The 23,779-nt window shown below is 46.1% G+C and overlaps 1 protein-coding gene across 10 annotated transcripts in view; it reads right to left on the reverse strand.

Annotated features, from left to right (window-relative positions):
- Positions 1-12,378: 12,378 nt before the first annotated feature.
- LOC119391346 (ataxin-2-like protein) overlaps positions 12,379-23,779 on the reverse strand; it is a 72,137-nt gene continuing 60,736 nt past the window's right edge. For 9 of the 10 annotated variants that reach the window (XR_007415805.1, XR_007415808.1, XR_007415807.1 and 6 more), the window contains 2 exons: positions 20,455-20,478; positions 12,379-12,931 (listed from right to left, as the gene is read on the reverse strand). The gene's annotated coding sequence lies outside the window, so the exon portion shown is untranslated. The remainder of the gene's footprint in view (positions 12,932-20,454; positions 20,479-23,779) is intronic. The other variant, XR_007415800.1, reaches the window with a different exon arrangement.

Genomic DNA, 23,779 nt, shown 5'->3' on the forward strand with positions numbered 1-23,779 from the left:
GTGGCAGTAGATATCATTTGGCTTGCTACGAGTAAAGTAATATTTTTTTCTTTTTAGAGCGCCCTCTAAAGGATGACACGGATTCGTCTGCTAGCGCTCAGAGCGTTTTCGGTATCGCGGTTGGTTTTCGCGTGGTGTAAGCCCGTTTCCACACAAAAATACGTAGCATTCGTGTTTCAAACATGTCAGCTTTCGAAATGAGTCACGAACGGCGTCAAAATTGGTGATCCAACGTGTAGTAAAACCGTCGAAAGTTGCACTTCACTTCAATGTTTAGCTTAGTCTACCGCCGTGATCTGCCTCAAACATTCGTAGACAGACGAAAAAAAAAAAAAAATCAGAAAGCCTGTGAAAAGCCTCTAGTGTCTTTCGGAAGTTGCGGGTCAAGGCGGTGTGACCATATGTCTCGCTGGTAAATCACTGGTGATTCACATGAATGATAAAAGTGATCATAACCTTATCGCACACTGCAGGTCCTTCCCCGTGGACTGAGAAACACAAATTTATTCTCAAGAGAGAAGGAAAAAATAAATGAAGTTGACCATGGCATGTGACTTTCGCGTCCTTTCTTCGTTTCATAACTTGTAGGTTGGTTCACTCGGCTACTGGAAAATTAAGATGCTGTAGAGAGACACTTCATTGTTCAGCGTTCCTTCCGTGTCATTTGCGACCTGCTTTATCATCATGTCAACACTGAGGGCAAATTTCACGCTTGCCGTTATTAGACTTTATATAAACAGGACATATTTTATGTTATTTACAATATTTTTCATTTCTTTGCTGACGTGGGGGAAGTTGGGTGTATTTAGTCTCCCCGCCTTTCAACATAGACCACAGAGCCATCTTTTTTAAAATTCATTCATTCATTCATTCATGTTTCCTTGCTTGCCAGTTTTTTGTAGTAGTGGGTAAGTGCCATTATTTTAAGAACAAGTAAGAATCGAGCGATCATGTCTGAGAACAAGGCTTTCATCGAAATCGTGGTCGGCCTTTACTTGGTAAGTGTAACCCACCGCGGCCGTGGCTCGGTCATTGACAATGCATGGCGTCCTGCTGCTACGCACGATGTCGTGGGTTCGACTGCCGGCCGAATCATGACACCAGCATGAATCCTAGTTAATCAAATATTATCCGGAACTCACTTCATCAGTATGTTTTCGTAGCCGCGGTGTGTGTTGTTTTGTGTGTAAAACTACGTTGATAAAGCTATCACTAATTTTATAAGGCATCCGCACTAGCGTCGCCCGGAGCTTTATAGCATTGTACGATTTTGCGTGCAGCATGAACGCGGATATAAATATGAGCATAAAGAAAAACAGGACAGGACAAGCGCTGAACAATGGAAATTTATGCATGGTCTAGCTACCTGCATATGCGACAGCCTCGCCCAGTCTACACAGGAAACACAGCAAATAGCCCGCCGCGGTGGTCTGGTGGTTATAGTGCTCGACCGCTAACCTGAAGGTCGCGGGATCGAATGCCGGCCGCGGCGGCCGCGTTTTCGATGGAGGTGAAAATGCTTGAGGCCCGTGTACTTATATTTAGGCGCACGTTAAAGAATCCCAGGTGGTCGAAATTTCCGGAGCCCTCCACTACGGCGTCCCTCATAACCATGTCGTGGTTTTGGGACGTTAAACCCCAATAATTATTAACACAGCTAATAACATAAAGAAACAGAGCCTACGAAAACTGTTAATGAGGGCCCACTCTAAGAAAAGAGCTAGTGAAAAGGCCGTCTCTTTGTCTCACAATAATAATCCTCATCTGGCTTGCTCGTGTTACTTTCTTGAAAACTTGGGGATCGCCATTTTTTCTATCAAGAATTATTTGTCACACTGATAACGCGCATGCCGTTCGTGAACTGGTAGTGCCGGGTACGTGGCGATAATGCAACGAAAGGCACTCACAATTGTGGGGCAAAAAGACACATTTTTTTACTCTTTTTTTTTTTGTTTAGATTATATGATGAACCAACTCACACAACGGGCAACGTTGTTACTGACATATTGCGTTTGACAAGCTCGTCGTACGCCGTCCGACATGATATATGGTTTTTCCATCCTCGCAGTGTCTGACATTCGCCCTGCTCGTCGTGGACGGAACGGTATCGGTCATCGACGCAACCAATGTGGATAGACAAAGTAAGCGGTCGGCTCCATGCGGATAATAACTTGGTGCAATCCATGCAGTCGTAGCCAGAATATTGAAGAGACGCTGTACTATATATGCAAATACGAATTCCACGTCCGCGAAAATATCTCGACGTTTTGACAACATTTCGAGGCACACCACCTGATACACGAAATATCTGATACACGAATTAGGCAACGGAAGCTCAGAAAATTTACATATTGTCTTTTTCTTGTCGTCAGTTGCAGCTATTATAAATTTTACTTCCAATGAAAAGGCGGCGAACAACATGTGTTTCTTTTTAACCTACCATTCGATCTTACCCATAAAACGTGAGGGTGCTAGCCGTGTCACAACCAAGCACCCTTTTTACACCTTTGAAGGTGTATTTTTTTTTTTTTTTTACTGTGCGCGAGATAATATAATGTCACCGAAGTACAACGGGTCTCGCCCGTCGTATACGCCCTGACACTCCATGTCTGTCCACTGCATAGGCACTGTTAAAGGGGTCATGAACCACTTTTCCAAGTAATGATCTAATTGCCTCAGTATCGGAGTGTACTGCCTCCCGAATCGATTGCCGCAAAAATTTCTCGAATCCGTCAAGAATCAGCGGAGTTACGGGGGTTTGGCGCACGCTCCCAGCGCTTTCTCTCTTTTCTCGTGCCGACGAGCGCACTGGAAGCTAGACAGGGAGGGATGGCATGGGGGAAAGAAGTTACGCCAGCGCGCGTCATGAAACGCGATCGCTCTCCCGCTGTGATTCGCTTGCGCGAGTGCGGCTACCGTGTACTGAGGAGTGCGGCGCCGGCAAGTGGCGTCACCCCGCGGCAAGAAGCGCATCTGATCCGAACGCCGCTCTCGATTTACGTCGGCTATCGGCCAATAAGCATGCTATGTCTCTTGCGACGTACAGCGGACAGACGCCCCGCCCACCGACGAGAGTGAGAACCGGCCTCTGTTTGAAAAGAGGGTGCCTGGGGAAACGGCAACTTCGCGCTCCGCTTGTGGCCATTACGCGGCGCGCACGACTGTAATATTTGGCAGAGCAGTTCATAGCCGTGTCAGCTTTCCGCAGGATGTGTTTTTTCAATCAGCCCAAGGGGTGCTTCATGACCCCTTTAAAGTTGTGAGCAAACATAAATCATGTTGATCTTCTGCCGACTGTTTTACAATCTGTTCTACTCACCATAAAAGCGCCGTCTGTATACGTTCGAGCCGGACTTCGTTTTGTTTTGTTTTTAAAATTCGTTCGTTCTCATAGGCGTGCGCAGTGCGCGGTGGGGGGGGGGGCAAGGGGGCGAGAAGGGGGGGGGGGGCGCAAAGTCAGCCCTATACATTGTAGGGGGGGCGAGAAGAGGGGCGCAAAGGCAGCCGCATACATTGACATAATAGGGAGGGGGGCGCTGCGACGAACCTTCGCCCCCCCTGAAGGGGAACCCTGCGCACGCTTATGTTCGTTCTTATATGAGATAGGACGAAACTGAAACTACTGAAACGTCGCGTCACGACTACATACCGATAGGAGCCGAGCTTCCACAGCCAGTACGATACCCTCTCCCCTTTCCTGAACTAGCGTTGCCAAGGGAACGCGTCGCAGTTACGTTATGGTGGCTATATAGTTACGTCACGAGTCCCAGCATCATACCCCTGCCCCATCTCCTCATTCTCTCTTCCTTCGCTACGCTTCTGAACCTATGATCGCGACATTAATGACAGCGGTCAAAGAACAATTTCATCAGTCTATAAACCGATTCAGTGTTTCACGTGTGTCCATTTTAAATGTGCAGGACGTCCGTACATATGGATGACAGGTGCCTTCGACTGCTTCTTCCACATTATCCACCTGATACTCATCGTGGCCTGGGCCGCCTGCATGTATACGGTAGCTGCTTTCTTCGTGTCCTGTACAATCCATTTTGAGTTTGCCCCGTAACTGCAGTTTTCTTTGGTCGATTGGTCTTTTTGTTCGTTTTTTGTTTGTTCGTTAAATGAATTACGACGGCATAGCGTGAAGTTCGTGCCTAGATGAATGAATGAATGAATGAATGAATGAATGAATGAATGAATGAATGAATGAATGAATGACGTCAAGAGTCACCCTGTCAATTGCGCAAGACAATTACGGCGACGTGGCTATAGCAGTTCGTGTTTAGATGAATGAATGAATGAATGAATGAATGAATGAATGAATGAATGAATGAATGAATGAATGAATGAAGTGGCTACAGTAGTTCGTGTTTAGATGAATGAATGAATGAATGAATGAATGAATGAATGAATGAATGAATGAATGACGTCAAAAGCCACACTATCACCACTGCGCAGGACAACTACAACGGCATGGCGAATATCCTGGTGGGCATCTCGGCGCGCGTTATGGGAATCGGCCTGTGCACTACCATCGAAATCGTGAGGAAGTTCCTCGCGAAAGTATGTCGCAAAGAAAAACCATCCGCACGCATACTTTTTTTACTGCTCATCAGTGTCAACACGACTAGCGCGAGGATTGTGCACCGAAAAGAGCCAGAAGATCCGACAACCTTGGTTTAGAGGGACGGTATACCTTCTTGCGCTACCGGACTTTTTATCGGCCGCCTAAATATAGAAAGGTCCACTATATATACTGCATGCATGGATGTAGAGCAATGGATGCAATGATCGCCCACCTCTATTAAAGTGCACCTTCTAATCTCGTATTTCATAGACACCCTCGTATATACATTATGCGCCGGTACTAATACACAACAAAAGAAAATACTGAAGTGAAACACAAAATCAGTTTTTGAGATTAGACTCATAAAAAAGAGGGTGGGTATTCAGGCGTTTAGGCGCTTAAAATGGGCGCAATTACCTCGGTATTTTTTCGGAGGCACAATAAAGCCTGCAATGGGCACACGATAAACGGTTTCGTTATTATTCATTACACTATAAGGTTCATTATTAGAAGAAAGTAATATTGCAGGTCAAGCTGCCAATTTTTCTTTTACTTTGGCGCCTAAATTTCGACTAATGCGCATCGAATATGACGTCACAAATTTCATGTTTGTTTGTTGTTGTTGTTTTGTATTTTAGCCACTTTGGTTCACTCAAAGTTCCTGAAATATGGGCTATGTTAAGCATGTTTGGTTCCCTTAAAAGACAACGCAATGACCTTTTTTACGATAAAAAATTATATAAAGGTGCTGCTGTTCGTCATGTAGAGTATGTTCATTTAAACAATTCTGCGCAATCATTTTTAGTATACAATATATTTAATTTTTCATGCAGCCCCCGTACCTTGGCTCCTATTGGCAAAGACAGATTATGCACCGGGAAAAGGCAAGTCGCTAGAAATGGAGAACAACCACTTCTTTATTATTCTTTACATTTCTGTCGATCGTCCTAATGGAACTATACCTGACGCGTTGTAATAAAAATACCGATAATAATATCTGGTGTTTTACGTGCAAAAACCCCGACACGATAATGAGGCACGCCGTAGTGGAGGGCTCCGGAAATTTCTACCATCTGGTGTTTCTGACAACGTTCAGTACACGGGCAACTATAGCATTTCGCCGCCATCGAAATGCGACCGCGGCAGCCGGCAACGAACGAAGGCTTTCAGGTCAGCAGCCGAGCACCGTAGCCACTGTAAAACCGCGACGGAAAAATTTCTGGACGGATGGAAGAGGGGCTGAAGAATTTGCGCGTTGTACACACACAGAAAAGTATATCCAATGATTCATTACAGGAAAGCATGATTTAATGTCATCGTGTCGAAAACGACATTTTCGAAAATTTAGTTTCACGTCCTTTCCATTGGGTTTGAAGGCGACGTCCTGCAGAATCGTGTTTCATGGCGGCGACAGCTGGCCAACCAAATTTATATTATAAATAAATACACATAGGGCGCGCAATATCTGAGCTACGTACCCGTGACTCCCTCACTGCCAACCGGAAATAGTGGCTCCTACAGAAGTGGACACGAGAGCTCTGTTGGCATTTCCCGCGTAAGGGGAGTTGCTAGTACTCCCGTTACTTTCTTGCTTTTACACGCTGCGCCCTTTGGGGCGTCTTTGTGTCAGTAATCGTCATCTGGCAACCGCTCGCGTTTCCGTTCTTGAAAACTCGATACATTTACTTCAAAACTCGACTTTACAGTCGTAGAATGGTCTGTCACGCTGATAGCGAGCACGGAAAGGCACGCTATAGCCAGATGACGATCGACGCTGTGTGACAGAAATAAGCCCCAAAGGGAGGATGCAACTGTTTTTAGAGTGCTAAATAGTCCGACGACGGTGCGATCTACAAAATGGTGTTATGTGCTAATTATAATTGACAACCGCAGGTGGTGTCAGCGAAGCCCTTTCTGTACAAGGCCATCTTGCTATTTATTGAGGTGAGTTTAAAAGGTTCCTCTTTTCGCGGCTGTTTTGACGACCGGATATCCGTTCTCGAAATGCCTGAGCCATATCATCCCGATTTTCCTTCTGCACGTTTTCGTATACTTCGATCATTTGTATCTGTCATATATCATACCGAGCATAAAAATCTTGGAGGGCGTTCGAGCTTCGCCTTCAAGAGCAGAACGCGATAGCGTAATCGGGCCCCGCCGCATAGCCTATAGCTTCGGTTCTCGCTGCATGCCTCAACCGTGCCGTAAGGAAACGAAAGACTGTGCGCCTAATCTCAGAATGCCTACTGCAAGTACTACAGTTGTCAAGTGCCCACTACGCCATAATTCGATCTTGCGAATCAGCGGAGGGTCCATACGCGTCCGTAAAGGTAACACGCGAGCCTACGTAGCTGCCTACTTTGCTGATGCCTTTGCAGCTGATGATGATTAAATATGCGTGAGCGCTTTGTATACTGGGTGGGCTTTTAAAACATACAATCGTTACGTAATTCACGTGCTTTGACGCCTGGCGCGATTCTACGCTTCTGCCGCGCACTATTACATGCGTCAGACTCCTTCATGGCATTCATATAGTTTTTTTTTTTTTTTCGAAGCAGTTTCAAGCAACAGCATGGCTCTGTGGTAGAACACCTGCTTGTCACGCCTGGGTTCGATTCTCATTTATTTGCATCTTTCTCGATTTTTCGGTCACGGACAAGATATGATTTTTAGCTCACGTCCAACGACGCCGACGCCGGAATTTCTGCGAAACGAGCTTTTTAAAGGGACACTAAAGAGAAACAATTAATTTGTTTAGATTGATAAAGTGTGCACGGAGAACTGTTGTGTAGGTTATTTCACCACCATATAGGTTTATTATTAGAGGAGAAAACCAAGTTCAAAGTTTCATTTTTAAATTTCGCGCCGAACTTTGTAATTCGTGACGTAAAACATTTCAAAGAGCATTTAACGTATTTTGGCGCCACTGGCCCGACGAAATTTCCACAAACTCGTTACGTCAAGTCTCTGCCCCCCCCCCCCCCCCCCCCCAGAGGACAATGTAGTTTGATGTAACCGGTTAGGAACTACGTAGGCCCAAGCAGGCGCCGTCAAAAATATGTGACGTCACGGCAAATGGTGCGGGAATTCCAAGGTGGCGTCGCCACCTGCATTTTCTTCTTTCGTGTTTTCTTGCTTATTAAGCGTCTTCTCGCAGCAAGCGTTGCGTTTTTGGTATCGTGGAAGACTACTAATGCGAGAAAAATTGTTTTGCTCTTTAGTGTCCCTTTAACGCTATCGTGTTAAAATAACACTCGGCAACAACCGCTTGTCCAGTGCCCAGGCAATTTTTGCCCTGGGCAGCATTGAGCATGGACAGTTTTTGCCCAGGTTCAAGAACGCCGCCGTTGCAAAAGTTTAATTAGTCGATGTCCAGAAAGATGAGACTAACGTACATTTATGACCCTGTTTTAATTGAACTAGTCACGTGCGTGGCAATTAAGTAGCAGCGTCAACATATTTGTCTTCTCTTTTTACCAGCACAATGTCTCTGTGGCAATGTTTGATCCGTTTCTGGAACCATTCTATTCGTATTCAACATTGTTTCAAAACCTATACTGTTCGCAGATTTCTATAAGGAATATTAATCCTAAATGGAGCCTTCTCGAGATTGCCCATCACAGCAGTGGCGTGTAGCCAGGGGGGTGGGGTGCACACCGGGGCGTGCCCCCACCGATTTTTTTTTTTTTTGCTATGGAATACAGAGCCCAAAATGACACATGACCACATCTGCCTGCCCGGCCCCCACTTCAAATCAAGGAGGTGCCCCCCCCCCCCCCCTCCCGAAAAAAATTTCTGCCTACGCCCCTGGATCGCAATGTGTGCACACTCTATGTGCATGTGTATCGTCGAACGTCTCTACTACGAATGCCCTTACAGCGAAAAATAGCTGTATAGTGCAGGATGCATGCTTATCGCCAGCTTTGCAGTGCGCTATCTGTAATTAAGGGGCACCTAAGCATTTTGAAAGTCCCTGGCACTTTATGAAGGCTTTTCGATTGCGGTGTGTCGATCCTTTACTTATTCATAACTATGACCCGCTGTGCATGTAGGGTGTCGAGCTGCTAAGCTCAAGGGCGCAGGTTCGATTCCCGACCACGGCGGCTGCATTTCGATGGGGGCCATGGAGGATGGGGGCGAAATGCTAAGAACACGTACCCATGTACTTAGATTTAGGTCAAATCTTCCGGAGCCCCCCTGCGGCTTCTCATAATCATATCGTGGTTTTGGCGCGTAAAACCCCCCCCCAGTCACTATATTATTCATAACTATATGCGCAGACACTTATCGTCAGCCAAATGGACATTTACCAAGTGCGCGCCCAGTCAGAAGCGGCGCAGCAGCGGGTTCCCACATCGGATGCGTCGCCACAGACAGACCAAGCGTCCCCCGTGCAACAGATGGCAGCCGTCAACGCCGACGGCACCGTGGTGGCCCTGCCAGGGTCGTACCAGCCGCCACCGGGGACCATGATGCTCCTGGTCGTGCCCGTACAGCCGCCCGAGGCGGAGGCCGGCCAGCAGCAACACTCGACAGACTCCATTCAGCCCCTGGCCGCCAACAAAAATAAGGAAGCCGCGAGGACGGCCTCGGGGGCAACCGACGCGGAATCTGAAGCTGGCACACGCGTCTGATTAATATATAATCAGCCGACACGCCGTCCGTGGTATCCACTCACAATTTTTCGGCATACGCCACTCTACATTCCTTGCGGTTTGTTTATTAGTGAATGAACTTTGTCATTGCGTAGAAAAGTCTGGTATTCCTCAAACAGCCTTTACAATCACATGTGTACAGTAGTGCGAGTTCAACGTATTCAACGTATATCTCCTTGATGTCAACCACATGGGTTAATACCAGGTGTTCCTTCGAAAACCTTAAATAATAAAAAAATGATATCGCTTTCGAATTGAAAAGAGCGATTTGCTGGAGGTGGGCGGCCATGTTGGTGGCGAGTGCGCGGTCGCTAATTGTCGAAAATCTGCAACCCTTTGCACAAATAAAGTCAACGGGCTAATTGTATATGGGAAATAAAGCGTAGCTCTCAGTTTTTGGACCTCAAAGAATACGAACACCGACACAGGCTTTCGGAGAACGCGTGGCCAATGATGATGATGATAACAACTTTATTGTTCCGCCAGATAAGGAGGCCCCCTACTCCCCGTCCCCGGCACACAGGCCTAGGTGACGGGGGCCGGCACCTCCGCGATTAGAAGCAGGCGAAGAGGTCTCGACTCCTCGCGGCTTCTTCCGCCAGGCGAATGACCTGTTGCTGTGAAGCAGGGTCCTCACTCCACAGCAGGACTTCCCAGGCCTCTCAATAATTTATGATTTAGCCCCTGGGGAGCTGTCGCACTCCCAGATTATGTGGTCGATGGTCCCTCTCACCCCACAGTGCTGGCAACTATCGTTTTGCCTATCATCTCTCTGAACATGCCCAGACCGGGTTTACAAAATTGCCAGCTTGCAGGGGCCACCATGCGACTGCCTCCCTATTGTTCAGGCTTTTATCCGGTGATGGCACCACTCTCCGAAGTTGCCCACAATTTCCAACGATTTCCGTGTAACTTTGCAAACGCTCGTCCATGTTCTGGCAGTCGGGCGGCTCCACAGTCACCCTGAAGTAGAGAGCTCGGGCTAACTCTTGGGCCGCCTCGTTGCCAGGAACGGACGTGTGCGCTGGGGTCCAAATTAGGCTAATTTTTGTTTCTCCAGGTGACGTAATCGGCGCACGGCGGCTCAGCCAGCAGGGTTCCTATATCTTTCTGTACGGAATGTTCGAGACGTCTCTTGCTTGTGTTAACTGCTGTCCACTTAATCCATCCACTTCGATACCCAGAAGCATCGGAAAGATATGCCTCAGCGCTTCCAAGGGTCCTGCTGGTGGCAATTCTGTCCGAGGGCGTAGCCACATTTTATCCAATTTTTGCAGTCTTTCCTTTTTTGTGAGATATGATCGCCTATCGATCTAGCCAGTACTTGGTTAGTGTACTACAACATACACTGTAACCGATCCACCCTTCTAGTACACTGTAAAGGCCTGAACACACGTACGCGTTGCAGCGTGTCAGCGCGTGACTTTCTGACGCGGCGCCGCGTCAAACGGCCTTAACTCGGTCGACAACTTTCCTTGCGTCGACTATCTTACGTGCTGGCGGGTGGGTTCGCTCCAGAGCAAAAGGACAGTAAAAGATTATCACAATCACCGTGTCCATGATGATGATGGCTGCCCCAGCAGTGGCGCCATCTCTACGCCGAAGAGTTGCCGTCTCCATTACACAGTGCTTACAGGTTCGATTACCGGAAGGAAACAATACGTTAAGGTCAAAGTGCCGTTTCTGAATTTCACCCCGAAATACAAGCACCTCAATTCACGCCATCAAAAATATGACATCACTGCAAGTTGGTGTGGCAACTTCACGACGTCCTCGCCACTTGCACTATTTGCGCGCTTCCCGATCAATCAAGCGCTTTTGGAACGTCACTTTATAATTCGAGGTAAAGTTCATTTAGTGTCGCTGCAAATCTGGTTGCAATCTCGCATATGTTCTTATCCCCTTTAGAACTGAATTTTCTTAATGTGTGGACATTTGTATCCTTGTAGGTGACACTTTAATAACAATTAAAGTGCACGAAAATGTGTTTTGAGCACTGCATCAGTACATAAAAAAAAGAAGGCATCATGGACACCGGGGCTTGGTGTTCGCAGTGCAATATGGCGTATTTTGAGACTGCTATTTAATTCTACCATGTTAGCATGTGTAAATGTTGTAAAGCAAGCATGATAGCAACCAGATGTTGGTTAGCTCATCTGAAAGGTCTTAAAGCACGTTTTTTGTGCACGTGACACGTAGCTTCTCATTGCACTTTAATGACACTTTGCGAGATGCAACATCATAGTATATTTCCTAATTTCCCTCTACCAAGGCTAAATTTTTGCTGATGCCTGCAAGAGAAAGCTGCCGGGATTGCACTTCGTTGTCATCTTCCAGCTCTCTCATGGGGCAAACATATTCAGACCTAGTACAATCTTGCTATTGCAGCCCCATTGCAAATTAGTAAACGAATCCAGGACGATTGCTCACATCTCAAATAAAACAAGATATCAGAGTCTGACACAAGCAAGACGACTTTGGATCAAAATGCATTGCAACCAGAGCTCCATGGAGGAAGGCCCTGGTGTTTCATACATATTTAAGACATGAAGATTGTGGATTGCGGCAGAAGATGCGTATCTAAGTACACGGGCCTCAGACTGCCCAGTTTTCTTATACTTTTACACGCGGTACAAATGTTCACACACAGATACAAATTTAACCACCAAGATACCAACTGAACCATCAGCAGACAGTAGCCACACCATACGAGGATGGAACGTAAATGCGGCATCACTATACAACACCTGGACACAGGCCATTAAGGATTCAAATATCGATGTCTGTTTTTCTTAGTTTTGAACACGGCGCAGCCTTCTCTTTTTACTTTAGCCATGTTCACCCTGTGGTAGAGTAGTTAATGTTACACGAACATCATAGATGCAACTTGTAGAAAAGAAATTTCAACATCAGTATTCATACTGCAGTCAAGAATAATATTACACGAAAAGCGCGAGTATTTCTCAAGTGATGTGCCTTGAGAAAAGTTAGTGTACACTAGTTTTTGACACTGAAAAACCTTCAAAACTACAGCTTATGTTGGCCGGCATGCCAGCTTGGTCACTGCGATGGCAGATTCCTGAACTGTGCACACCATGGAAGCCACGTCCGCAGAAACGTGTGGCAACCTACCACTCAAGAACCACACAACACATGCTGCCTGCGTTTTACTAGTAAACATTTGTTTCTCTTCAATCTTTTTTTTTCTTAGTTTCTTCTGTTCATTTGGTTGTTTCCCTAAACAAGCTCCCTCCCCCTCAGCGCAGGAGGAGAGAGAGAGAGCGACCGCTTTCAACGCTCGCTGCCAAGCAAGTGGAAGCCTCGGCGAACGCTCCAAATATTTCCTTCGACCCATCTTCCCCCAATGGAACTTGGCATCTTTTTTTTTCGTTTCGGGGTGTGTGCAGGGGGCGGGGGCTTTAGAGACGCTTGCGACGAATGCCAGACTACTGCTTGCTTGTCAGCTTGCTTTTTGGCTTGCTGGATGGAGCAAGTACAGCTTGATCTTCACAGTATTCGTATGATTTCTTGTTTTCCCCAGGTCCGAATTGAGGCTGCTGCTGTCAGTCATTATACCAGAATTCTTCTTCCATCTTCAGCGGAGGGGATTGGGGAGGGGGATAGGGCATGGAGGTGAGCGCAATAACTTAATTCTTCTAGCACTGTCTATTTTTTCCTTTACCTAATTTCTTCAGGCTTCTTCAAACACCTGAAACGACACAAGAACCAATGAAAGGAGACAGTCAGTGAAGTACTCAGTGAGCATTGCTATCATGTTCGCCTACCTCGCTCTTTAACAGCGCACAAATCAAGTTGCAAGTACTCAGAGGGAGGTTTACGTATCGGCTACCAATGTGTGGATTCATGCAAGCGAGTTAGTGGTTGCAGGCAAGCCTCAAAGCTAGCAACGAACCAGCTTCCTCCAACACATAAGGGAAAACGGAAAGCAATGCTAAAGAAAATTCACTACTTGGCACTGTCGGGCTAAAAGAGGCTCTTAAAATATCGCTCCAGTTGCACGAAAAGCACAACCGCCCGTTATGCTACCTACAAACCAAGCAATAAAATCTGAACAGCATCTGGAATGCATAGAGGAATCTCTAACAGTGATGTTGTGTTGCGACAGATGCCCGCTGCACGTTACTACTACGCACAAAAAATATGGCACCATCCTAGCAGACCAACAAATCCTCACTTTGAAGCACTAGGTTTACATACCAATAACCAACAATTGTAGCTCAAGGTTTTTTCTCTAGATCCTCAATCGACTTTGCCCAATTTTGTCATCATGTGCTTTCTCCTGTGCCTGGTAGCTGCTAAAGCAGAAATGTTTCCATTTCAACAAGGAAGATCAGGCAGAAATTGTCTAGCATGTTAAACATGTAGCATTAGCGTGAAATACAAGCTGCAAGCCATTTTTCATTTCCTCACAGAGCCAAAGGCTTTTCAATATCCTGCAGCCACTCAATTTCCCAGGTCCTTTGCATACTATACAGTACTAGTACAGTAGTATAATGGCATCATGAACTCCCTTTTAGGCCTACAGTGCACATAACTACACAATGCAACATTGCTACAGTGAACCATTATGCCGCTGCTGCGAGTATAGCGTGGACAGAACTAGTTCAGTACAGCACCACTCCAATACTCTCCCAGTACCAGTGCTGGGCAGTATCGAAGATACATGTATCTTAGATACTATCTTAGATACTCCTTGGGTATCTTGTATCTGTATCGCGATACGTCTCGCAAAACGTGTATCAGTATCTGTATTTCCGATACATTGAAGAATGTATCGTGTATCTTAAGATACAAGATACTGAGATCGCAGTACCACCCTGCGAAACAAGCTTTAGCTGAACTCCGCTTCTCAAGCTGATACTGCCGCTACTAAGTCAGCAGAGCAAAAGGAAAGGCAGCGACATTATTTTATCTTTCCGCCAGTGTTTTCTGGCGAGGATAAGCGCTGAGCTTTGAGCGTCCCTACATGTTGGTGAGGCAGAGTGACATGGTGGTGCTCGCGCCGTCTCGACAGACAAGCGCGCGAACGTCGTCGTCACCAACAAGCCTGCAGGCATCGCAACCCTCGTCTGCGCCCAGCCGACACTTTTTCTTGTTTTTTTTTTCTTCTTTTTAGTTGTGTCAGCGCCATGACACTTGGTACTTAGATACTGTCCTGTACGCGTACTCCAATGCTTGCGGTGTACATCGCACACATTCTGATGCCGCTGTAGTTTCATTATCGAAGTTGCTCTTGCGTGGTGCTTAGTTACGAAGTGTGAAGAATGCAAGAAGGAAGGTTGCTTTGCGTCTCGTGGCTTTCACACATCGGTGATTCGAAAGATCCCGCGGATGTAAGTCTGACTTACATACAGTGAGATTGGCCTATATGCAAATAAGATTCTAACAGCTACAGCACCACCGGTATCGATGCTGGATCTAACAGAACAAGCATTAACCTAACAGACGCTATCTTGGCGTGTCTCTTTTTCTTTTATTCAAACAGTTTTTAAGATCATAACTTGTTAGCACAAGTTCTTTCTTAGCTGTCCTTCTTTTCAATCCCATACATTACCTATGACTCTATATTGTTTTTTTCTGGTCTGCTTACTGCAATATGCCTTTAACGTGCTGCCAAAGATAAGCTCTCTGCTTTATCTCTGCTCTCTGCTAAAGCTCTGCTTTAATTGTCTTCGTCAGTTCTGATATTTTTTACATACTTATATTCCACTTGAATTTACTGTAATGTAAAGGCGGTGTTAAGAACAAATACATATTAAACCGGGAGCGCCTGGAGTCTACAGTAACAAAACTTCTGCTTACTACTAAGTAAAATAACGAAATTGAGTTCACACTATAATAACGTAAGTTATTAGGAGCCATATTAAATTTGTTAGCAAAGGTATTCGAGAAAAATTCTTATACCAAATGCTCGGTTTTTCTCATTAGCGTTCCAACAAGCCGTTTTGCGCTATTTTCCATAGGCAGTGAATTTAATTGTCGTAGCTATTAGGGGCTACCCGCCGCGGTGATCTAGTAGTTATGGTGATTTACTGCTAGTTGACCCGAAGGTTGCGGCGGCCGCATTTCGATGGAAGGAAAATGCTAGAGGCCCGTGTGTTTATATTAGATGCGAAAGCATGTTATGCTCGGGGCTGTGTCCGTTCTGCGGCGTCCGCACCCATACTGCGCATGTGCCAACTCTCCCCGTCTGCTCGCGTGAGCGCGAGGAGGTGGGAGGAGCTTGCGTGAGCGCAGCTTCCGCTTCGTTTCTCCTCTCCCGTTTCTCTTTCTCTCGGCCACAGCTGTGCGCTCGTGTATAATGCGGCTCCCGTTGCACTCTTCGCAACTGCACTATTGATGCTCGCGAAGCTGAACGTAAACGGCAACGCCGCCAAGCGTTGCACCCTCCTTCGCAACGGCGCTATGGACGCTCGTAAACGGCAACGCCGCCAAGCGTTGCACTCTCCTTCGCAACGGCGCTATGGACGCTCGTAAACGGCAACACCAGCAAGCGTTGCACTCTCCTTCGCAACTGAGCTACGGACGCTCACGAAGCTAAACGTAAACGGCAACGCCGGCAATCGAATCTCGAAGCTTCGAGGCTGCGAAAGCGCGCGTTCTCTGTGCTTCCGTCATTCTCTCTCTGTGCAAGGGTGTGCGAAACGCCATGAACGTCAAAGTCGGCGCTAGTTGCAGCGGCAGTGCCACCCCCGCGGAGCAGATGAAGGCTCGGGAAGCCGAACGTAAACGTCAGCGTCGGGAAGTGGTCATTCAAACGCCTCGACAACAACCGTCTCATAAGCCACATAAGAGTAACGGAAACTCGATGCGCATCCCCCGCGATGCTTTCACATCCCACCATGGTTGCCCGTAGGAGGAGATGATTAGGTTTTAGAACCCCGCGTGGTCGAAATTTTCGGAGCCCTCCATTACAGCGTCTCTCGTATTTATATTGTGGATTTGGGACGTAAAACGGAACAATTATCATTAGCTCTTAGTGGTACAGCCTGTATGGTGTTTCTATATTTATTCGCGCTGTTTAATACGGAAGCGCTTTTTTTATTTTACCGTATTTACCCGCATAATTTGCGCCCTCGCATAATTTGCGCACCCCTAATATTTAGCCAGCTTTGCTAAAAAAAAAAATATTTACTCGCATATTTTGCGCTCCCCGCCCCGCTCGAGCCAGCTCGCCGGCCGCGAGCACGGGGAAACTTTGAACGGCCGCGCCCCCGCGGCCCTCACCGAGCAGGCAAGCGCAGTCATACGCAAGACAGGCCGCGAGTGCGAAGTCCCTTCTTCCGATTACTTCGTTCTATTCTCCGGAAACCGCCGAGACCGTACCAACCGTACCCGAACACCCAAACCTGTTCACGGGTTGTCGGAACTGTTCGAGCGTTCTCTCGCCGTGAGAATGCATGCACGCGACACGGCACGGACTACTTTCTGCATCGGAGGCGTGCGAGGGCCAGTCACGTCGCGCCAACATCCCAACATTTCCCCTCGCTGACCCTCCTCCTCTGCGTCCGCGCTGCGACGCAGCCTTCGTTGATTTCGGAAGTTTAGGTTTCGCGATCAGCCAGTTGCGTCGTTGCGTTTTCACTGTTCTGTTGCGCTGGGCTACAATAACTATTCGGCAAAATTCAAGCTCACTGTTATAGAATTTGCCTAAGGAAACGGGAACCGTGCCGCAGAAGAGTTCGCTTTTTAATACAAGACCGAGAAGGAGACCGTTCCGAGGATCGACCGAAGCATGGAAAGTTTCCTGCCATTGAACAATACCTTTTCAAATATGTGCGAGAGCTTAGGCCCACCGGTATCGCCGTGCCGTGGCACCTTGTTACTCCCAGCATTGTCGCGAAGAGCTTCAAGAAGACGCCTCAACGCACTCGACGGAACCAAGGACGGCGCGCTTTGGGAGGGCGGGGACAGCGGCCGCGGCGATGATTCTCAGTCGGACTTCTCAACCAGTGATTCTGACTAGACCATGCATGACCGAATCTGGCTGGTTAAAGTACGTGCTAATTCGGTTAAAAACCCTTCGTTTGCGCTATAATTTATTTTCTTCGTTAATGTATTATATCACGCGTGTTAGGACTATATATTGTGCGTTATTTCAGGTGTGCTCGTGAAATCTCCGCGTAATTTGCGCACCCACTTTTTGGAGTTCCAAATTCGCGAAAAAAAGTGCGCAAATTATGCGAGTAAATACGGTACTTAGATATATTTGTTTTCCTTTTTAGCCTTCCCTAAATAATCTTACTGTTATACTAATCACCAGACAGTCGAAACTAATAGTAGGAATAGTGTGAATAGCTGCTGTGTCCTGGGGTGCTTTGTGCAACTGTGCAATACGCCTGAAATGTTTTTGGGTTGCGCATGTTCTTGGTGGCGTACACCTGTCCGGTGATCAGTTATTGCGAAAACCGTAATACACGTATGTTCACGAGCAAGGTAGAACTCCACAGCGCTGTTTGCGCCATCGTGCGGATGCTTCCTATCAACGCGAGAGCGTTAAAGAGCTCGTATCGCAGAAATTCCGCCGTCGGCGTCGGCGCCGTTGGTTGTGAGCAAAAAATCACCATCTTGTCCGTGACCGAAAAATCGAAAAAGCTACAAATAAAATAAATAATAAAAATGTTGGGTCCGAGTGAGAATCGAACCCAGGCCGTCTGCGTGGCAAGCAGGTGTTCTACCACACATTCACGCCTCTGCTTGGAGCTGCACTGAAAGTAACTTTCATGCTTCCCAAAAATACGCGTCCTGTCTACAGGTGTCACAGTACGAGATGTAATGTCGCAGTAATATTGCGTGGTACAAGCGTACATTGCCATCGGGCGTCACACCATGTCAATATCCTAATGACTTGTTGGTTTAAAGACAGCCACCCATTACAAAAGGCACACACATTTCTGCGCGTATTCCCACGTAGTGGGTGCATCACAACTTCGAAAACGTTTCTCGCGCATAACTGCTCCTGGTTTAAAGCATGCTACCCATTACATAAGGCACACACCTCAGTGCGCGCATTCTGTTACACACACGTAGCGGTCGAAGTGCACACTAGGGGCAGGATATCGCTATCGCGTTCAACTCTTAAAGGCGAAGCTTAAGCGTCCCCCAATTTTTGAAGTTCTTGTGATTACATGGCAACCTGCTAGCTGGTCGGCAAGCAGAGCAGCGACTGCCATCAATTACAAAAGCAACAAGCAAAAACCGCTGTCCCCGAAGTCTACAAAGAGCTGTGACGTTAAGCAGCTAAAGCAAAGCCAATAAGTTGTTTCGGAATGAAACTAATATACTTTGAGCAAGAAGTACAATACATATGATACTAACAGACATTTTATTCAAATGAAAGCAAATTGGTTGCATTTAATTAATTATCAGACGAGCATTTTTGCGCATAAGAGTTTAGTGCTACGTAATATAGATATATAATAAGAAATTTGCGAATGTATCGAAGTATCTTAAGATACAATTGCAATGTATCGTATCGGATACAATCAGTGTTGCAGTATCTTGTATCTGTATCTCAAATACTTCTTGCCTGAGTATCTTGTATCGTATCGCGATACAATTTCAAAGTATCTTTGCCCACCCCTGCCCAGTACGGTGGAGATGCACACCTCAAGTGTTTTAGCAAGGACAATTTTTAACACATGCGGAGTTACCCGGTGCAAGATTTACAACGTGGCTCATAAAAATGAGACAATGTGGAAAATTCACTCGCAGTTAGAAGAGCTCCGTGCAAACGAGTGGTCATGTCAGGCAGTGAATTACCAAGGACAATGATATGTCACATGCACAGTAAATCTACCACTGTCACTCGATAGCTCGCCGCAAGAGACGACTTACCGTCGCTCACACAAAACTTGTTAACCACGGGCAAATTTGTCCATATATAAAGTGCTTCCCGAAAGCCACCTGTCGTTCGCTTAACACACATAGCTGGGAGGACCTTGGGTGCTGTACCGTCGTAGAAGAGCCCACACTACCTGAGCAATCAATTTTCAAACGTGCAACCCATGCTTTTGTTGGATGAAATTTTTCGCTGGCTTGATCAAACGGGTGAAGGGGAAGCAGGTTCGTTGCAGAAAACAGCCAAGGAAGTGGGCAATGGGGTGGGTGGGGGAGAGGTAAGAAATAAGAAAGATGCATCCTACAGCCTCCCTACACTACATGTGACAACAAGAGCAGGCAAACGAGAACCACTCATGCAATGGTCTCATTTCCATGATCTTAGAGGCTATGTCCAGAAATGACACTGGCTACCTCTCTACCCTGCCTGCCCCTGGCCTTCAGTTTGCCATATCAAAAAGGCTGTAACAATGCAAAAACGCCATCACTGGGCCTCGGAGGGGGGAGGGACTCGCGAGAGCGAGCGATGTGGTGCTCGCGTCACGTTACTTCGCTAAAAATGCATTCCAACTATATATCCACACTTGGCTACGGTATTGAGGAGGAACCTCCATAACAATGATGTGGTGTTGCCACAGATGCCTGCTGCACGTTACTGCTACGCACAAAAAAAGAGCGTCGTCCTAGCACATGAACGAAACCTCAATTATAATGCTGCTGCGAGTTTTGCAGTCTGATGTCGTGAAATCCAGCAATCGAAAATTGCGGGCCACTGATAGGGCTGGTGGCGTAAGTTGTTAGAGCAAGATTCGTAGGTTAGGCTTATTCACAGTAACAGCAACTAACTGGATGGAGGCAACAATACATTAAAGTGCCCTTAAGTTCACCTCGAGGAAATCTATTATTGCCCGTTAAAACGCTGAAGAGTAGACAAAATGTGCCACCAAAAGTACACAGAAAAAACACATTGGGACATTGTTTATGTTAGCCTAGTAGCTAAAAAATGCTTTGAAGAAAACTCCAGCGAAGAACAAAAACTCGTGCAGCAGCTGTTCTGGTTAATGGCAGCACCAATCATTGCCCGACATACCATCACAAATGCACGATGCTAATATTAACTTCATAGGGCAGCTCTAAGCTGCAGAATGATATGAGGAAAGAAAATGCCTGATGGTAACTAAAAATTACGAGTGAGCAAAGAGTATGCAAGGAACACTATGTAGATGAATAAAATTAGAGAAAAAAAAAGAAAGGAACAACCGGATGGAAAGAGTACACTGCATGCCTTTAAAAGAAAAAAAAAAGAGAGAAAAGGTTATGTATGTGACTATCTTATCTGGGGAAGCACGACTTTATCGCACTGGGCATTACCTGGTGGCAGCAGCCTGGGGAACACTAAAATAATAGAAAACACAAAAATGGTCAAGGAAATGAGACAGAGCACACGCACACACACGTACACACACGCACGCTTAATGAAAAGCAAAAAAAAATCATAAAAGTACAGAAGAAGACATCAGACCCCAATCGGAGATCACCAGAAAAAGGGCGGGAAGGAAAACGAAAGAAAGAACAGAAAAGACTCCACCAGAGAGGTTTTCCATTCTTCTTTTCTTTTTTCCAGAGAGTGCACACACTTCCAACAACCACTGCTGCAGAGGGAGAAAAGATAAATAAAGCCAAGCTGTGCATCTTTCGCCTCCTTCTAGGTGGCCACCTCACGTTAGGGCTTTCCCAAGCAAGGCAATGCAAGCGAAAGAAATAGGGAGAGAGAAAAAAGCTCACAACTTGTATCGTGGGCAGCTGGGTTGGATTGCCGAGTGTGTGTCTACAGTTACTTCTATGCAAAGTGCTAGTGAAGCATTTCAGGCACTCTCGAAGATGTATTGGGAAAAAGTTCTTGATTCTGACGCCGGGTGAACTTGTAACATAGCCAACGGAAACCCCTAGTTTAAAAGAAGGTAAGATTGGTATGTAAGCAGGGATGCCCAGAAAAAGACGCAGGAAGATTGCAGGACAACCCTGGCTCCAACCTTCAAGCAACTTGACCTTCAGGTTGTTTTTTTTCTCACCAGAACACAGCCTGGCAACGCAGTGTAGCACTCTTTTACCGGCAATAGTTCCACATTTTCTTTTTGACATTGACTGTATATGACGCAACTTCAGCAATGATTAGCATAAATCGTGTACACTGCTGTTCTATCTATGACATGTAAATGTCCCCATTTGTGAATGCCACATTTGTGAATGTTCAAAATTTTCGACCACCTAGAACACAAGGATCGTAAGAACATCAAGATCATAATTTTGAAAGCATGGTTCTAAATATCTGCTCCTACTGTAGTGCTATTACCACACGTGTGCAGTTTCGAAATGGCTGCCCTTCAGGACACGGATGTTTCAATCAAATAAGACAAAAGCACTGCACGCTTCGGAAGCCCAACCACGGGGTAACCACCGTTGTAGTGCGCGGCTGGCAGCTGCAAAAGAAAACCGCAGCTGGCGCACATCGTGACAATGCTAAATAACGGCGACGGATAAGCTTTTCGAAAATAAGAAAACCGAGGCCAAAGCACGCAAGCAGTGGATGAAGAGGAAGCGTTTGCACCTCATCAGCAGAAAGAAAAGGAAACAAGGGTACCACCACGAAAACAGCAGCAAAAAACATCCAAGCGTGCCGTGTCACAAAACAGTTATATGTATATGAAAAATAATAATAATAATAAAGAGAGTGGCAAAAACAACAGCGTTATGTACACTCGCCACTAACTAAATAGCACATGTACAAAGAAACCATGGGAGAAAAGCCAGTTGCGTGTGCGCCCAAAGTTTTGTCAACAGTAGGGTGCAAAGCCCCTTGTGCGCTGCCATAAAAGCGAGCCCCTCGCAGAAAAAAAAAAAAAAAAAAGCTGCCAACACCGCCATTCCAAACTCCGGCAGAGATGGGGGGGAAAAGAAAAACAGGCCAAGCCCACACAATGAATGTAACAGCGAGAAGATAGGCAAGAAAGAGCTATTCACTGCGTACTAACAAAAGCGACTTCACATTTTGCCTTATAAATAAAAGCCGAGATTACGACGGGAAAGAACTAAACAGGCAAGAGAGAGCATGGCTTGCTTGCATTATTTACAGATACTTTACAGCTATGAAAGTGATACGGCCGTCAAGGAATTTTTGCAATACTATGCTTAGATACCAAATGGAAACTATAACAATGCCATTTGGAACGAAAAGAGGCCATGTGCACAACACTACAGTGAAATAATATGCATGGCTTTTTTTTTCTGGTGTAAAAACAGATTCGTCACAGTGAGTGAACTGAAGTCTGCTTTTGCCTCTCCCATCATCTTAACAGTAAGTTGCAATCCCACGGTGACAATTACGACTCTGTGCAATTGTAACAAGGTCACTTTTTTTTTTCTTTAATCCCCCGAGACTAGCCTGAAGTTAACTATTTACAATCAACAGCATACTATACAAGTGGCTCTGCCTTACATACACGTCCTCCAAAACACCAGCACGAGAAATCGCACACAGTCTTGAATGCTGCTGTACGCAGCTAAGTCAATTTAGCCTCCTTGCAGCCTGGCATGCTAATCACACACACACACTAATGCAAAACACAGAAAAAAAGGGGCACTGCAAACACTTCCATCTAAAAGCAATTAATTCAACGAGCCATTTCTGTCTCTTTTTTCTTCCAATGGTAAGCAGGGACTGGGGCTGGTCACTTGTTAAGCGAATAGTACAGCAATGGGTAAAAAACAACAGGTGTAAAATCGACACTACTGTAATGTGCTGGCACATTCTTTGCTGCAGAGCACAAACACTGTGGCATCCGTTAAAGCAGCAGCAAAAGTCGCACTTTTCTGAAAGGCTCTGTAAAATACCGTCAGCCTGTTTGCAATCTGCACATTCATGCTTTGTGGAACCAGAACGAAGCGGCACTAAATGCAGACACCTGTATGCACTGAATAGACCGATTTCACCGCATTCACGAAGCCTGCACGCCACACCTCCTTTCCCGCCGTACTTGGTTCAAGGCAATGTTGGGAATGCCAAGAAGTGCTTTTTTTTTTTCAGTTGATGTTACAAGTGCCATCAAGCTCATTGTTATTGTAGATTCTTTTCACTCTTACAAGCACGTTTGTCACTATAGAAATGCGGCACATTTCTTGACAGAGTAACAAAACCTTTTAGTCCAATAAGAATTCCTTTGTGGCAAGTGGAGGTGCAGTTGAAATGTGCCGTGAAATTGGTCTATCGCATGTCAGGATGGCGTGGTTAAACTTCTTGAGCCTTGTATATAGGCGCCTTTCCTCCCAACTACATATTTTGATCGCATCATGGGCAGCTTTCGTCATTGTCCTACTGTCGGAACTAAACCGAAAGCAGAAGTGTATGCAATGATAATTCGCCTGTGCCGACGAAATGCAGAAATTTTCGATTGGCAGTGCTTCAACACAGCCCGCTATTGACAGGAAACGAGTAGCACATCGTAGGGCGCATAAGTAAAGCTAAACATTGTCATAACAAGATGGGCTACAACGAAATAATGGATAAATGAGAAAATTGTAATTCCCCTTCGAAGTCCCCATAGAAACCAATGTACTTAAAACCTCGTCTTAACGAGGTAAGATTTTCCTGTTTCACGAGTTATAATGAACAAAGTTTGTTAGGAAATAAAACTCTGAG

This window comes from Rhipicephalus sanguineus, chromosome 4 (genome assembly GCF_013339695.2).
Source record: "Rhipicephalus sanguineus isolate Rsan-2018 chromosome 4, BIME_Rsan_1.4, whole genome shotgun sequence".
In the NCBI taxonomy this organism is placed as follows: Eukaryota; Metazoa; Arthropoda; class Arachnida; order Ixodida; family Ixodidae; genus Rhipicephalus; species Rhipicephalus sanguineus.